The sequence below is a fragment of the Piliocolobus tephrosceles genome, chromosome 6 (assembly GCF_002776525.5).
Source record: "Piliocolobus tephrosceles isolate RC106 chromosome 6, ASM277652v3, whole genome shotgun sequence".
NCBI lineage: Eukaryota > Metazoa > Chordata > Mammalia > Primates > Cercopithecidae > Piliocolobus > Piliocolobus tephrosceles.
In genome coordinates this window covers 105,761,107-105,766,753 of record NC_045439.1, presented here as the reverse complement: position 1 = coordinate 105,766,753, position 5,647 = coordinate 105,761,107, and the positions used below count along the sequence as shown (strand labels likewise).

At 41.4% G+C, this 5,647-nt stretch overlaps 1 protein-coding gene across 4 annotated transcripts in view; it reads right to left on the bottom strand.

Moving 5' to 3' along the window:
* Positions 1-5,647, bottom strand: part of RORA (RAR related orphan receptor A) — a 356,396-nt gene that overhangs the window by 49,423 nt on the left and 301,326 nt on the right. The window lies entirely within an intron of this gene.

The following is a 5,647-nucleotide window of genomic DNA, read 5'->3' as shown; positions in this document are numbered from 1 at the left end:
TAAAAAGGAAAACCCTAAGGCATTTGATTTTATTTTCACTAAAATGGCTTGAGTCCTTTATGGATTAGTCACTTTATTTTATCCCCTGTTTAAAACTGCCAGGGTATTAAAGGCTTCTGCAGCTGCCTGAATGGTGGCCTGGCTTGCGTGTCAAGGTTAGTCGGGGGAGAGCTGCAGAGTCTTCACCTTGATCCCTGGAGGGACTTCAAGAGTGCCAGGTTTCTAGAATTTTGTGGCCCTCTTATTTCAGGGCTTCTAAAGATGGCCATGCAGGGTGTGCTCTGCCCAGTGTGGCCTAACTGAGGGGGCAAAAGTAGGGGCTGAAATGCACCTGGCTGTGAGCCTTGCTGCAGAGCAACCGCAACAGCCTGGAGAGAGGAAGCCTTTCTTCAATCTGTCTACCCAGACAAGCTCCCTTTTTGCAAACCCTCCTTCCAGGGTCGGTGCTCCTTCTCCATAGTGCTGGGAGCGGAGAGTTCAGGGAGTAACGTGCTTTCTCTTCACTCTGCCATGGGAGGCCCCAGGCCACCATAAGGGTTTGCAGAGAGCTCTCGTTACATCTCCAAGTGGAAGGGGAACAGACCATCGACCTGGACCTGTGGCTTGGAATAGAGTATCGGTATGTTCCATAGCCCAGGCATGTTCAATGGCCCTCAGGGATGAGGAGAGCCGAGTTTTAGCTGCATCCTATGCAAACTAACGATCAACTTGTTTGGCCACTTGGTCTGCTAAGTATATTTTAAATATAACACTAATATGTTTCCCTAGTATATTATTTTCTTCTCTTGATTTTGGATTCTTTCACGACAGTATTGAATTAGATCTCCAATTAGAAAGCCCTACTCCTTCAGTAAGCAGTCTCATAGTCATTTTTGGCAATAATAATGCCTGAGTTTTTGCAGAATTCTCTAGTTTTCAAAGTTTTGATCCTGTTAGCTTGCTTTGATTTTGGTGCTTTCACCATCCCTAAAGGAGGCAGACAGGTATTATCACCACCATTTTACAGATATGGAAAATGAGCCTCAGGAGGGTTAAATGGCTTCCTCTCTATGTCCGGATTTCCCAGGGCTTTGATACAGAAACAGCCACAAAAAAGACAGACTTGGTGTCTCTTTCCTATTCAGGATTATTTGATGTGTTTAGATTTATGCCATCACCGATCGGGGGCTCTCAAGGGGACATAACACCAAAAAGAAAGCACTGGGCCTTCCAGGTCTGCCTCCGAGACTAAACTCCCTGGGTGGCCTCAAGCAACTCACTTACACCTCCACTTCCTCCATCTATAAAATGGGAGTAATTCTTACCTCCCAGGCAGGTGGTGGTAAATGAGTGCTCACAAAGCTCTTTGAAGATGAAAAACGTATATACATGGGAAGCTTCAGGAAGCCTGCCATACCATTCGTGGCAAAGATTGTGACGCTGTGTCCTATTACCCATATCCAGCTATGCCACAAAGAGAATAAAAATTACACAGTACCATAATTCTCATCTGCTAGCTAGACTTAAATTTTTTTTTAATCATTGGTTTCCAAGATGCTTTCCCAAGGGACTGATGGGTCCAGATGTAACTATCTTACTCACAACTTAGAAGAAAAAGAGCACTTAGATGGACAAGTCGCCTCTTTATGCAAAGTCCTTGACCTGGCTTTATCTAGGGCTTGTACCGTCTTGCTGGGGCATCATGGAAATGGCATAATTTCCACTTGTTAACATAATAAACATATATGTCACCCTCTGACACCCCAAGCCTTATTATTAAGTTGACATCTGACTGAAACGACTCTATCAAATTATAGCCATTTAAAAAAAGTTCTTCACCTTACTAAATAAGCCACTTCTTAAAAAACTTCAACTGGATTGTAATTTCTCCTGAAAACTTAATGGCTTTAAAAAAAATCATTTTTCAATAAAAAGTGTTGAGTATACCTGCCAGATGCCCCACGCGCACGCGCGCGCGCGCACACACACACACACTCCTCAAACCATCAAGAGATCAAACCTTTGTGAGCTAAATTTAAAATAAGACAAAATTGAAGTTTTGGAACTATGACAATTTTTCTTCAGTCTTTTAAAGACTTAGGTGTGCAAGAGTTAAAATACTGGGCCACAATGCCCCATCTGAATTCAGAGAAAGCTGAGCTGTGTGTGCAGGAAATCTCTGAAGAATAAGGAAGCCAGGCACATCTTCTCATGTGGCTTTCTGTGAATATGCAGGTGGTTCTGACAATGGGAACTGAATATTAATCCTTTGTAATATGTTTCCATCCCTACTAGATTAAGCTTTCTAGAGAACTGACTCACATTCCCTGATGCATATGTATCTCTGCTAAAAGCCAAATCCAAATGAGCACTTTTATCCCTAGACAGGGAAATTCTGTCAAATCACAGAGGAAACAGATTTTTCATATAGAAGAACAGTGGGTGGCTTTGATTTTTAGATCTACTTCTCTCTAGAATTCTCCTATCACATAGTAATGCACAAACTGTTTAAATTTAAGGCATTTGACTCTTTACCTTTTTTGGTATCTACCTGGTAACCAATTTAAACCTTGAGTGAAAGACTTGAACAGCAAGAGAATAAGCTTCCTAATACTTCATCCTACTCATCCAGTAGGTCAAATACTAAATAAGTTCTCACCCAATAAATGATGCCACCATGATCAGCAATATAATCCTTTTTTTTTTCTGTTTTTCCTCACTTTTGCCTTTGTAAACAGCAGACGTATTTGTTGTTAAGGATTTGTGGGGTTGTGTGATATCAGGGGCTAAGATAAAGGTAACTGGCCATTTAACCAAGGCCTTGAAGATTTTCTAGGACCCTGGGATCAGTAACATCTAACAAAAGTCCTCTTTCTCTAGAATCTCTTGGGGTGGGTTAAATGTCATTTCATATCAGCAAGAAAGAGAACCCATTTAGTTTGCTAAGTGATTAGACTATGCTCAAGGGAAATTCCTAATAACGTTGTTTCCAACAATGGTGTCCCTTACGTAATTCTGGATAATACTAGACAAAAAAAGTCATCTGACTCACAGAACTCCATGTAATCTTTTACTTGCGATCAACCTCACTCTAGATACCAATTCCGTTTTTTCTCCTCACAGGAACAATTACGCTACATTTAGGTGAAATCTTCCTTACAGCTAAGAGCAGTGGGGTCAACTGTTTGCTTTCGTTGCTCAAGGTCTGTTTTTCACAACAAAAGAGAACATCTTTAAAACCAAACCAAATCTGGCGATCTTATCTAGTTTCTGCTCAACCAAAAACATCAGAATTATTCTTACTGCATTTTATGAAACAACCTTACTTTACCCAGTTACCCCCAACATTCTCACACCTAAGCCCACGAGAAAACCACTCCACTTTCCAGCTGTCTTAACTTCACACCACATTTCACATAACCCCACAAATTCTTAACAACCATTGATTACTAATTCCACCTGCACAATTTCCATGTCCGCCATAACTGTGCAGTCACAAAACTCCGCTGCATGAAGTAAGATGTGCAGAAATGGGTCAAAATAACAAGAATCCAGGTTAAGTCATAAAAGCTTGCCAGGCAAAGGAACCCATCATTTCTTTCCATGAACTTTGATGGCATTCTGAAGATCCACTACTGCTCATTGAATAGTAGATATCACTCAAGGAATATTCCCCAACCAAATAAACTGGATTCATGGTAAATTGGAAATAACTTGTAACGTTAAACGTTGAAAATGCATTTACATCCCTCTGTAGCAAGCCCAGAACACTAAAAAGACAACACATTTACAGTCACAGGAACATGGTGTCATGACACCAAAACTTTCTTGGTCCACAGATCATGTTAGTGGGTGAGGACTGTTAAGAGGATTAGCCCACAGCCTGTATCTCTGCTCCACCTCTGTGCTGTTTTCCATTTCAAAAAAGTGTCCTTAGAATTAATAAGAGGATGAAGCTTTGGATGAGAGATGAGGGAAGGGTCTAGTTTTTATTAAAAATCACAGGCAAATTATTTAGGCTTGCCAGAAGCGGAAGTGTAAATGTTTTCCTATTAACCACTTTAAGATTGTAAGATCTTGAAGAATTAGTGACCAACTCCTAGAAATTCAACTAGTTCCTCCACCTCCAATTTCCAGGACGTGGTCATTAACATCTAAACAAAAAATATGGCAAGTTCTAAGCCTTTCAAATACATCACAGATGTATTTCTGAATTGTGGTTCAATGGTATTTCAAAAAATTCTCTTTTATAATGCTTTTCTAAGACAACCAGTTCAGCCAGGCATACTAATGACCAGACAACCTGAGGACTTGTTTCTGACTCTTTCTCTAAATGCATGGTCTTTAAACTTGCTGATTAAAGAAACATTTCCATTCTTAATTACAACATATAAGCTCAACCTGAGAATGGATAGCAATATTTGTGGATAGCTGAAGCACAGTTGTTTCTATGCCTATTCCCAAGGGAAAGCAGCAGGAGCTGGTGGCTATTTCTTAGTAGGAAAGGGAAATACAGAAAGAGGCAGCAGAGCCTTGGGGATTTAAGGAGTTGTGAGACATAAGGAGAAGAAATGCTCTGGACCAAGCTAAGAGATTGTCAGATTTATTTTAAGAAGGTCTGACATCTGAGCATCAATGCACACATTATAACACCTCATAAATGTCATTTTTTTCCCAAGGAAACGAAATGTATAGCCTGTGTGTTTATCTTGAAGCTACTTATTTTTATGTAAGTCATGCACTGGAGGCGAAGTAAGAACACAACAGCCATGTAAAGATATCAAAACGAGGCCCGCAACACTGTCCTTCCTATTCCATTTTCAGTTTTTGCTCCTCTAGTCCAAGGTGCTTCTTTTGCCTGCAGAGACAAACATTTCTGATGACATTCTATGACTGTCCTGAAAATATTGCTATCAGCTATCCACTGTTTGGCAATGTGTGTCTCTGTCACTTAAAATAGCTTGAGTGAGTGTGACATTATCACTGCAATAAGTGAATCTTTCTAATTTGCAGTAAAAGCGTACCATTCACACACTTTGGTACTTCAGTATGGCAAGGTTTTGAAATCCATTTCACACGTGGTGGCAGCACATTTCACATAGGATGGAAACACACTCTGATTGCTAACAGCTGCTGTGGGCACATCTTACTGTCACAGCCACAGCTCAGAATAGCAGGTCCTTTTTAATGCCAATAGCTGCTACCATCTTAAATGGCAACAGAGGCACACACACACACCACACATACACACATACTACACATATATACCACACATGCACACCGTAGCTCACACGTACCACACATACATACACTACACTCACATATACCATGCTCACACCACAGATGCACACCTCACACCACAGCACACAGGCACACCTCACACACGGCACAACAGGCACACCTCATACACACGGCACACATGCACACCTCACACACAAGTCTATTCAGCTGCAAGTCCTACCTCCACTTGCTGAGAACCTGCATGACTGGGCACCAAGGACACAGCACACACACACACCCACCCCACATACAAACAGACCACACACATACAACACATATACACCACACACACCACAGATGCACACCACACATGCCACACACATACACTGCACACACAGCCTACACAGACACCCCACATGCTTACACATACACCTTACTCCCCACCCCC